The following is a 12,364-nucleotide window of genomic DNA, read 5'->3' on the forward strand; positions in this document are numbered from 1 at the left end:
CAACCCCAACCAACTGCCACCCAGTGTGTTAGGGAGAACAGCGAGTTTGAGAGAACAGTTTTCCAGGGCTGATTTTTGGAAGTCGATCACCAGGCCTTTCTTCTGAGGCACTTGTAGGTGGGCTTGACCTTCCCAATTCTGAGCTAATAGCCAGTGGGTCAACTATTGAACCACCCAGGGACTCAGTCTGCCACAACCCACACCTCCCATCTCATTTCTAGTCTTCCCTCAACCAGTAAGCAAGTGGACCCGTGGTCAACAGGCTTCGTCTGGAGCCCGTACCCACCCCTCCCTGCACCACAGTTGCTCCTCCAGGCACCGAGCCCACCTCACAGGCTGGCTGAGTGTCCCCGGCTTAATACGCAGACAGCACACGGCACAGTACTTGCATCCTATTAGGAGACACTCAAGAAGTGTTAGCAGTGATTGCTCTCATGGGTTTTTTTTTAAGTATTAAAGATCATTTTATTGGGGGCTCTTGTAACAATTGTATCTTGTAACCAATTGTATCAAGCATATTTGCACATGTTGCCATCATTACTTTCTAAACATTTACTTTCTATTAAGCCCTTAGTATCAGCTCCTCGTTTTTCCCTCCCTCCTCTCCCACCCTCGTGACCCCTTGATAAATTATAAATTATTTTAATATCTTATACTGACCATTGTCTCCCTTTCCCCATGGTTTCTGTTGTTCATTCCCCTTGGGGAGGAGGGGTGCTGGTGGTTATGTGTCGATCATTGCAATCCGTTCCCTCTTCCTTCCCTCCTCTTTCAACCTTGCCCCTACCCTCCTGGTATCACTACTCCCATTCCTGTTCCTGGATTCCGTGTGTCGTGAGCTCTCATCTGTACCAGTGTCCATGCTCCGGTCTAGCCAGAACTGAAAGGCAGGACTGGAGTCATGATAATTGGGGGTGAGGAAGCCTTAAGGAACCAGAGGAATATTGTGTGTTTCATTGGTGCTAGACTACACTCTGGCTGACTCATCTCTTCCTTGTGACCCTTCTGTGAGGGGATGTCCCATTGTCTACAAATGGGTTTGGGGGGGCTCTGCTCTGATCCCCCTCATTCTCAATCATGGTTTTAATACTCACCCTGTGTATGGTACTCACCCTGCCTCCTCCTTGTCTTGTAAATGAAAATGTCTAGTCAGTTCCTTCTGGTTCTAAGCCCTAATGTGAAACTGCATTGCTCCTGTAGACATACTGGATCACAATCTACATTTTAACAAGATCCCTAGATTCAGTCTATCTGGAGTGAATCTGCAAATTCTCAGCAGGGAGTCAAACAGATGGTACTGGTTTGAAGCCCAGTTCAAATACCACCGGATCCCATTCCCCTGACTGTCCTGGCACTGACCCTGCCATGCTTGCCCTTCACTGTAGTGGGCATACAATGTGACAGGCACTTCTGACTGCCCTCAGGATGTTAACTGACTGCGTAGATACCCAGTTCCATTTCCCAGCCCCCCTTGCAACTACCTGCGATCATGCAATCATATTCTATCCCATGAGTTATGACTGAAAGTTATATGTACAATTTCAGGTCAGAGGGGAGCATATTCCCAGCTCTCATACTCTGCCTCTACATTCTGGGGGAAGGATAGCAAAGAATTGTGGGTGCCCCGCTGTAGCAAAGCCTCCCATCTCCTTGACTGCCGACCCACTAACATTTTGGTGGGAAAGAAAAATCAACCTGACAACTTTACTAAGCCACTGTGATTTGTCCTAGGTTAAAGCAGGCACACCCCACCCTGACCAAGGGGAACCCAGCGCTGACAGGAAAGCGCATGGCCCTCTCGGGGGCGCCCCTATGGGCTGGGATGAATTTGAGCACACACGTCTTAGAGTCCCATCAGGCAGTGTCCCACCGCTCCCTGGGCTGCCAGCTGTTCTTTCGCACTTTAAAAATTGTATCTAAAAAGACCAGGAAGCAGCCCTGGCTGCAGGTAAAAGAAAATCCTCAGCCCCTCAAAGAGGCTCACCTTCCTGCAGCAGCAAGTCCTGGCATCAGGGCAGCAGCTCCAGGGAGGGGATGCAGCCCGCACAGCCAGGTACTTCCGGCTCTGTCCCACCCTGCATGGGCTTCCTGAAGGGTCACCCAAGGGTGGCCACAATCTCAGCATCCCGGCCACACTGGCAACGTTCCGAGGCACGAGGGGCCATCCTGCACATCTCGTCCAGAAGCAGCAAGCCTTTCCCCAAAAACCACTCCCCAGATCCCTGTGGGTGGAGCCAGGCAGCGGCCCAGGCAGGGAGGGAGGGGGTGAATGCCTCCCAGCCCTGGGTTCTGCTAAGAACAAGGAATGTGGGTAATTCTGAGCTGACTTATGATTGGGGAAGGCTTGACAACAAACAAACTGTTCTAAAAGAAAACGATTCCCAGTCAGTCATCTGACGGCAGTGCCATCACTTTTTAGATGCAGCGATGGCAGCACATCCAGTCAAAATTATAAGTTTCAAAAGATCAGTGGCAGCTTGCTCAGGTCTGACTCTGCACAGCCCCCGACCTTCGGCTGCTGCTGATTCCCGGTCCACTCACAAGACCTCTGAGCTCACATGGACCACAGCATGTGTCTGTGTGCGTGCACGCGTGTGCGTGGTGAAACCATCATGTGCCAATACAACTTCCGTATCTCCACTTTAATGACATTGATGATGTTTCACTATGAACTATCATAATTGCTGTCATTTTATAGACTATTTCACCACCATTAACACACACTCAATGCCTAAAAAAAAAAAATCACAAACCACACCGTCTTCCTTCCCTCTCTGTACACCTGCCTATTCCATGTGAGATCATGCTGCCTGGGTCCCTTTGCAAGTGGCTGGCTTCACTTTCCATGTTTTCAAGGGCTTGCACGTTGTGGCAGGCAACAAGCCTTCCTATCCCTTCGGGTGGCACACTTCTGTCTGAGGGTGAGTCCCAAGGGGCGGCTTCTGGGGCTCCAGCGCAGACCAGCTGGGTCCACGACAAACGTACCAGCTCTCCCAGCAATGCACTTGTCTTAGTTTTAAGAAACAGAGAAACGGCCTTGGACAAGGAAAGCCCAGGGAGGCTGCCCAGGAATCCTTTCTCAGAATGACAATGCAGCTGCCCATTCTTCCATGACAGCAAGGACTGGGTGACAGGAATTTTGCTGAGGTAGAACGTGGTCCTTCTACCCGACTGTCTTGCTCTTGCCCTTTCCTGTTTCTTGTTGTTGCCAAAAGCTCAAACAACATTTCAAAGGAATATGATTCGAGCCCTTGAGGATCTCTGACGTGCTGTCGACCGAGAAGCACAGTTCTTCCCGGAGGACGAGAGAGAGGACCCGCTCTCCGATAGGTTTCTACCGCTGACAGCCAGGCTTTGCGCTCACTTTCGTCTGTGCCCCACTGGGGACCCACTGCACTGCTGAGCGTTCCCCAGGGCGTTTCTGGCCCCCCACACACCCAGAAGCATCTGGCCACTCTTTCTCTCCCCAAAGGGGCAGGTAATCTGAAGACTTGACATTTTTAAATCCCTGATATTTAAAAATTAGGGTCCCTCCAACTCCCCAGCCCCTGACATTTTCTTTTTCCTTGTACAGCCTCATCTGTGATCTGCCCAGTCCTCCCTCTCTGTCCCTGAGGTCTTTCACGGCTGAAGGGAGACACTCGTCCACACAGCTGATGGCTCCCAGCCCGGAGCAGCCTGGGTGAGGCGTTCCCTTGGCCCAGTTCTGGTTCTCACAGGCACCTCCGGCACCGCGCCGGCGTCTGCTCCACGCCCCGCGCTGCCTTCCTCTTTCTCGGGGTTGTGGCGCCTCTACACCTGACACTGGCATTCTTATTTTAGAATGACTTTTGCCGTTCTAAGGTACTACTTTAAAAAACCTAAGATGTTGGCATGACTGACTCCCCCCACAGCCACTTTTAAAATACAGCTGATGCTCCCTGTCTTTCCCAAGCAAACTGCATCAATGGAAAGATGCTTAAAACGTCAAGGAAAGCATGGGACTCGGCTGATGGGACCGTGGGGTGGGATGGCAGTAGGGAAGCATGAAGGGGCGAATGGTAAGAAGTCTTCTTTTTAAATATATTTTTAAGTTAAGAACAAACAAAAGCACACGGGTTCTCAGACTCCCGGCCACAGGGTGGGAATATGGCACAGCCCAGGCTGTCACCTCCGTCCCTGGTCACTGGGGTTTCCTGGGACATGCACGTCTACGTTACAATATTACCGGGACCTTTTCTGCAGTGCACTGCCAATGAGACATGACTCAGGCTTAGAGCACACTTGGCCACAGAGGTTTCCCCAAACCCAGGGCTCTGTGTGATGGATGTGGGTGGGTGCCCCAGGATACGTGTGGTGAGCTGTCCCTGCTACCGCTGGTGGCAAGAACTCCGTGCTTCACAAAGTACTCGAGAAAAGTACTCCACCCGTCAGCAGGTGGCGGGAGCCCGGCCATGCAGGTGAGCAGCCACAGGCAGTCCGCCGCTTGCCACAGCCACCTCCTGTCGGCTGATAATCATTCCAGCGGCTAAAGGCTTGGCCATCCACTCCGAGGGAAATTACAGCCTAGCAAACTCTATGGGGCAGTCCCTCCCTGTCACATGGAAGCCCAAGAGTCCCAATCAAGTCAGTGGCCCTCAACCTCTGATTCTTACCCTAACAGGAGCTCCCAGCTATCTTTTCAGCTCCTGTCTCTCATAAAATGACAAAACCAGCCACCAGCAAGTGGATTTTCCCCCTTCTACTTTTGGAGTTAGGTTACAATATTTTGAATGTGTGTGTGTGTGTTTCAACTTTTGACTGTGAAAGTTGACAGAGCAAATCCCTCTTCCATTCAATCATCACAAATCCACCATCAAGCTGGCTGACTCCTGACAAGCAGTGTGTCGAAGAAGTGTGCTCTGTGGGGTTTTTGGATGTATTTGCCCTGGACTCTCTGCCAAGCCTCTCACCTCTCAGTCAGCACCCATGCTCATGTGTGCACCACCCAGGGACTCCCAGGGTAGGATCCAAGCAAGCAAGCTCCCTGACCCATGGCAAACCACAACCCAGCCGCACTGCCATCGAGTCGATGCCCTGCCCTTAGAGGGCAGGCAGAAGGGCCCTGTGAGTTTCCAAGACTGTAACTCTTTACTGGAGTAGAAAGCCTCATCTTTCTCCCGAGTGGCTGGTGGTTGGACTGCTGACTGTGCAGTTAGCAGAACAATATGTAACACACTGTGCCACTCGGGCTCCTACGGGGCTTCCAAGGCTTTGTAAATCCTTCTGGGAGCAGACAGCCTCATATTTCTCCTGAAAAGCAGCTGGTGGGTCTGAACCCCCAAACTTGTGGTCAACAGTCCAACACTTACCCAGCAAAGCTATCAGGGCTAATAAAGAGATGGGCAGAACAAAATCAGAGCAAAGAGCATAATAGCAGACATTTAGCAAGGGATCAGAGCTGTTTTCTCGTCCTACTTCCTTGTAATGGAGATTAAAATTGTTATAAGATTCTAAACTTTGATCCAGCTTAGGTTAAAATTGCAATGGAACAACACACCTCAAGTCTAATGGTATTTAGTGAGAAACTGAGGGGAAGCAAGGGCGTTTGGAAATGCAAGGCCATTATCCTTCTTTACAGTTTCTAGAAACCTGAGCTAATGAAGCACTTACTCTGTATTACCATGCTAACAGTGAGTTTCTAAGCAAGTCTACTAAGGAAGGTAAAGTGTTAGCGTGTGAAATGTAGAAGTTTGTTTAATTGTGATCTTTGAGCTATTACAAGTAGCCCCTGACTTATGATATATTCTAGGTTTTAACAAACTGCACAGTCCGGGTTTGTTTTGATTTGGTTGGGGTTATATAACATGCGTGTACCTGGAGAAGCAGAGCACTGATGTTGAAGAGTGACATTTATAATGTTTACAGGCCCAGAGACAAATGAAGACTGGATTTACAAAGACACCGATAGTAAAAGGCAATCATACAGTGACACACTGGGCAGAGAGTAATTGCTAAATTCTGGAAAAAATTTCAATACCTCAACAAGAAAATAAACAGCCCAGTCTACAAATGGGCAGAGGACATGGACAGACATTTTATCAAAGAAGACATCTGGCCTGCAAACAAGCACATGAAGGAATGCGCATGGTCACAGGCCACAGCAACTCTGGGACACCTACTTAGCCCAGAGTTGATAACAAAGCCCAACCAACCATGCTGGGAGGTGGTATGGCACTGCCTTAAACAGATGGGAATAGAAATGACAAATGATCCAGCAGCAGCAGTGCTCCCTGGTTGCATCCTACAGCAATAAAGAGCACAGCACAAACCGAGTAGCACGCTCATGTCCACGACAGCACTACCCACCACAAGAAGATGGAACTGCCGGCCAGTGGAAGAACGGATAAGCAGGTGATGGCGCAAACACGCACCGCAGGCTAGGCATCGTTCAACAGTGACACAGCTGTGAAACGCCTCAGGACACGGGTGGATCTGGAGACCATTACAGTGCAGGATCACTGGTGGCACAGTGGTGATGCACTGGGCTGATCACTGCCAGGCCAGAGTTCCAACCACCAGTCACTCCTCAGGAGAAAGACAGGGCTTTCTACTCCCGCAAAGAGGGACGGTTTCAGAAACTCACAGGGGAGATTCTACTCGGTCCTACGGGGTCGCTATGAGTTGGCATCGGCTCAATGGCAGTAAGCTTATGCTGAGTGAATTAGTCAAAAGCAAAAGGTCAAATATTGTATGAACCCACTGTTACTATTATATTTTTATCAAGAAAATGTTTTCATGCCAAAACCACAGACTTGGTGACCGAGGGAATAACTGCGTGATTTAAAATCAGGAGAGGTGCGCATCAGGGTCGAATCCTCTCACCATTCTTGTCCAATCTGTAGCCGAGCAAGTCATCGGAGAAGCTGCACTGTCTGGAGAACAGCGTGGCACCAGGACTGCAGGAAGGCTCATTAACAACCTGTGGGATGCAGACGACACACAACCTGGCTGGCTGCGAGGAGGACTTGAAGCACTTGCTGATGAAGCACATGGGCTGCAGTCTTCAATGAAGAATGCAACTCAGTGTCCAGACGACTCACAACTGGGCCGTAGGCAACAAGATAGAGGGAGAAAAGAGCGAAGGTGTCAAGGACTTTGTCTTGCTTGGATGCACAATCAATCAAAAGATGCACTGCATTAAATAAATCTGCTGCACAGGACCTCGTTAGAGTATTGAAAAGGGTGTCAATTTGAGGACGAAGGTGTGCATGACCCAAGCCAGTGTATTTTCCATTGCCTCACATGCATGTGAAAGATGGCCACTGAATAAAGACGACTGAAGAAAAGATGATGCATTTCACTGAGGTGCTGCAGAATACTGAAAGTGCCATGGACGGCCACAGGACAAACAGACCCATCCTGGAAGAAGTGTGACCAGAGAGCACTCCTTAGAGGTAAGGATGGTGAGAACTCATCCTACACAGTCTGCAGGTACGGTCAGGAGAGACCAGTCCCTGGAGAAGGGCATCATGTTTGGTAGCGGGCAGTGGCAAAGAGACAGGTCCTGACCCAGTGGGTGCAACTATGTGCTCAAGCACAGGCACAATTGTGAGCTGGCAGGGCTTCCTGCTCTTGTGCATAAGGTCACAAGGGGCCAGAGCCAACTCAAAGGCCCCTCACAGCAGGGGCTGGAGGGGAGAGTGGCACGCATGGGATACCCTGGGCTAGGGGAAGGGCGGGTGTCAGCCTGGAGGAAGGGGAAGTGCACGTCCTACAAAAGTACAACGGAGAAACAAGTGTGCGTTTGGGGCAGAGGGGGAGACAGGGCAAGTCGATGGGAGGTTGGCTACATTGTTTAAGTCGCTGAATGCAAACAATGATCAGCTAGGTAAAGCCCCACCTGGTTCCCAATGAAAAGTTTTGGGGGTCGGGGGAAGAATGGAAATACTATTGGTCACCAGAACAAAGAGGTATTTGACTTGTGTCAGAACCAATGTACAACATACCACAAGGCTTCACAACCCGGTAGCCAAATTACAGCATCTATTCACTCCATTTCCCCACAAACCCTTTGTAGCTCCCTTGCATAAATTCCATCATGGGGGTGGGGAGAGGCTCCAAAGCTTCTTAGAAAAATGAAAAAAGCCTAGAATTTTCCCACTAACATCTGAAGCCCCCTTGTAAGTCTGAGCCCACCTGCATTGGCACTACCGGGCGCTATGTCCTTGGGTGACCTGATTGCTAATGTAGTCTCCCCGTAACCTCTGACCTTCCACCATGACTCCAAGGTTGGAGTCCACCCAGAGCCACAGTGGAAGAAGGCTGGAGAGAGATCTGTCTGAAAAACACCAACATGATGGGCCACAGTCCACTTTCGGCCAACCGGCGTAAGTGGTGGTGTGTTATAGGACGTCGTGGCGGGCATGTGTCGGAGACGGTGCTGACCAAGTTCTCTCGTGGACTCTGTTGGTTATGAAAGGCTAACTGCTCACTAACTGTGACAACTAGGTGGAGCCACACCACTAATCTGGCCACAGGCGATCCACTCGGGACATGCATCTTGTGTTTACCTTTCCTTCAGCTACGAGCGCGTCTGAAAGCTTTCTTTTGCAACAAAATGAAATGACTCCAACAGGTTCATTTTCAAACATAATGTAAGAGCTTGGTTCTTCCAGGGAGGCCCATGTTCTCTCATCTTCCCCGCACGTGGCCACTGAGCTGCTCGTGGTTTCCCAAGATGCTCTTAGACAAAGACCCACTCTGGTCCAGGGCTTGACAGGCCCCGCCTCACCCACGCCAGCATTCAGCCACCCTCACTCTCGCTCAGCCCCAAGGGACAGCTTGGTTCTTAAGGGACTTGTGTCTATGCACAGCCCTCTGCACAACCCACAACCACATCAGGGAGGTGGGAAACTGGGCAGGTGACGTTAAACTCCAGTGGGACTGGCCCTGGAGATGGAGAAAACAGTGTCTCTGCTGTGTCTTGGGTGGGGGAGGGAGGTAAGACTTCTGGGCACCTGCTGGAGCAACTACATGGGGCCAGCAGACAACTTTCCCGGAGAACTCTGGTGAGTGGAGAAATTTGAGTTTGAGCTAAGGCAGACATGCTCAGGAGAGCAGAGCTGACAGTGTGTGGCTTTAAAGCATGTCCACACTGGCTCTGTCGCTTCTCCCATCAAGAAGGGCTCCGAGAGCTTCGAGCACACCTGTGGAACTACTTTGATGCAAAGGATGTGATGGAAACGGTGGCGCATGCCACCAAGGGCATTGAAGAGTCCACGTGGATTCCTCCTGGCTCTCTTTCTCTTGGGGCATTCATCGTGGAAATCAGGCTACCCTGAAGCCACCAGGCTGGAGAAACCACTTGAGACACCCCAGAGACCAGAGGGATGCCTGTGGAGCCCCGCGGGGCAGCGCAGTGTTGAACTCCTCCATTCAGGCACCATGGACGGCAGTGAGGGGGCCTTGGAAGGTCTCAGGCCAGTCACTGAGCAACTGTCACTTCGAGGCAGACCTGAGCAAGAGCAAGCCAGCAGTGCCTGTCCACCCCCAAGAGCAAAATGTTGGTTGTTGCTAAGCTACCAAATTCAAGGATGACATTAGGAAGCGACAGTGTGCTTCCTTGACTTGCGATCAATGACTAACCTAAAGATTGACAGTGTGAGCTTACCCAGAGGCTCTCCAGAAGGCCGGGCCCCGGGCTTTCTAGGAAAGCCCCCTGCAGCAGCCCTGCTTTGTAGCACAGGGGGTCCCCATGCATCCGAGTGAGGAGGAGTCTCAGACTTGGAACCTTACCAACCAGAGCGGGCCCAGCATCCGTATCGGAGTGAATGAATAAACGAGTGAGTGGCTTCCTTCAGCCACCAGCCACCTGCCTCTGGGTCTCTCCCCAGGCAGCACACCACCCCTCCCACCACCTTTCCTCTCCTGCAAGGCTCTTGGCTCTAACGGAGTCACTTTCTCAGGGCGGCTGCCCTGGAAGTCCTGGCTGGGTCAGCATCCTGTCGGGCACGCTGAGGCCACCCTGCCTTCTCCTTCATGATACTTCTCAGGATGCTTATTACATCATCACATAACCACCTTGAGGTTCCTGCTGGCTGGCTGGCTCCCGCGGCTGGCCTTATGCCACAACAGCAGCAGGAACGTGTCTCCAGCGCCGGCCAACACCTGGCCTGGGACTGGCATCCGGGTGTGTGGCAGAGCGAGTCTGAAAACTGGCCACGTTCAGCCAGCTGTGACTAGAAGGTGCTCTTTCTGAGCGAGGTCTCACCAATGCCGAGCAGAAGTCGGCCTCCCACTGCCAGCCTGTCCCTCCACCAGCCTTTCCAGACCCACCCACACCCCAGGGACCCTCCGTGGCGTGCCTTCTCCAGGCTTCCGCAGCAGTGCAGTCACCTCGGTGTCCTTCCTATGCCGCCGCGTTGCTTCCTGGATGCTTCTGCTGATGTTCAATGCTCACAAATCACCACCGCCTCCAACTCCCATCAAAAGGGGTTTCCATGTCCTTCTCGGAGCAGAGTGCACGCGTTTCCTAGTCTTTAACGCAAAGAGAAGTGTCCGTATATATCATGAACGGACATTCCAGGCACTTCCCTGTCAAATCCTTGAACACACTGAGAAGTTGGAGTTTAACTGAATTCCTACTCCCTGTGTGGAGCCTCCAGAGGGCGCTGGCCATGACTTCCCTGCCTTCCCATTCTGTGTCATGTCCAGTGTGGGTTGTGGGTGATGCCAAGCAGAAGTAAATGAGGACAATACCTTACTAGGAGAGGACACCTCTGAACAGACGAGCATCTGAAGACGGGGAGGACTCAGAAAGCACCCGAGCGCACGCAAAAGGAGAACTGGGCCCAGCGGCCGTCCTTGCTTGCGTGCCGCTTAGACGGGGCTCTACATGCCCTCTTCAGGTTTGCATTCACCGGGCTAAACCACTAGCAAGCCTCCCAGCGGCTTGCTCTTCCCCTTCAGGGAAGTTGACCCTGTCTCCCTCTAGCCCATTGCTTCCCCTTTCCACCTTCCCATCCCACCCCTGGGAGACATCACAGCCTGCTTCTTTTAACATGAAATAACAGTGATCTCACACAACATGTGTCCCTTTGTTTTTGACTAATTCACTTAGCAGAATGTCCCCGTGTCCTGAGTGCTGCAGACTGCCCTCAGGAGTCTTGCCCCAGGCCTAGCACTGCACTGCGGGTGTACTAAAGGGTACTGACCCATTCTCCACCACTGGGCACGGAGGCTGCGCCCATCTTCCTGCTCTTGTGAGGAATGCTGCTGTGGACACGGCTGGGCGTCATCTGTAGGGGACATACCAAGAGTGCTACTGCCGGGTCCTATGATACTTCAGTGCTGACTGACACGCGAATTGTTTTCAATGGCCCTAAGTATGACGGGGCTTCAGCAAGTTCTTGGGAAAACCGAACTAAAAGATAATGGGATATTCCCACAAACCTTTGGAAGTCCCCTTGGGGAAAGCAGGGTGGAGAGAAATGCAAATTAAAGGATGAGAGGCTATTTCCACATTTACATTTCCGGGTACAAAACCTAGATGATCTCTAGCGAGGGAAGGGGCTCCTGCATTCCAATCCCTGAAGCAGTATCAGAGCGAATGCACTGGCAGTTCATCTGGGAAACACGCAGGGGCAGTTCTGCCCTGTCCCGCAGGACCAGGAGGAGTCACAGTCGACTCAATGACAGAGAATTTGGTTCCGTTTCCTGGTGCTGGTGGTCGGGCCAATTCTGACTCCTTAGAGGCCACAGGAGAGAGTAGACTTACTCCATAGGGCTTTCTTGGCCATAATCTTTAAGGAGCCCCATTGCCGTTCCTCTCAGTTCAAACAAAAACATGTACACCTTTTGCCCCAAGAATTATTATATTGAGTCTGCAATCTAGAAAAGTGTTCACTCATGTATACAAAGCAGTATTGGGAGTTAATGATAAAATCCTCAAAACAACCCAAATACCCATCTAACCTGATAAACCCTCCAAGTGGAGAAAGAAAAGCTGGTCCACACAACGGCTGTGCGGCAGCCTTGGTAAAGAAAGTGGTGCAGGTATGGGCACGGCTTGAAGACATACTTCCAAGTGTGGGAAACAGAAAGATTTCTCCCCCAAATATGTTAGACTCGGGACACTGCTTGCAGCTAATGGTAAAGTTACCTCCCTGAAGGCAGTCAGTTGCCAGACCACTGTCTGGACTGGTAGGGCCCACTCCCCGCTGTTAAGGACAATGGGCTACTTTTCCCTAAAGGCTTACAGCCATGATTTAGTGCCTGTGGGTGGGGTTTACACCCTCCTGATAATGGTTTCTATGGAGATCCAGAAAACAGGTCAAACCTGCTCAGTGACATCCAAAGTTAGACTGCCATCCTGAATCTAGGATCCGCCCTTCTTGTCACATGT

General features: G+C 51.2%; 1 protein-coding gene across 4 annotated transcripts in view; it reads right to left on the reverse strand.

The window, feature by feature from the left end:
* Positions 1–12,364, reverse strand: part of PXYLP1 (2-phosphoxylose phosphatase 1) — a 91,018-nt gene that overhangs the window by 63,540 nt on the left and 15,114 nt on the right. Inside the window, exon 3 of one of the 4 annotated variants that reach the window (XM_075546832.1) lies at positions 6,844–7,063. The exons of the other annotated variants lie outside the window; for them this stretch is intronic. The gene's annotated coding sequence lies outside the window, so the exon portion shown is untranslated. The remainder of the gene's footprint in view (positions 1–6,843; positions 7,064–12,364) is intronic. 4 annotated transcript variants of the gene reach the window in all.

The sequence above is a fragment of the Tenrec ecaudatus genome, chromosome 4 (genome assembly GCF_050624435.1).
Source record: "Tenrec ecaudatus isolate mTenEca1 chromosome 4, mTenEca1.hap1, whole genome shotgun sequence".
NCBI lineage: Eukaryota > Metazoa > Chordata > Mammalia > Afrosoricida > Tenrecidae > Tenrec > Tenrec ecaudatus.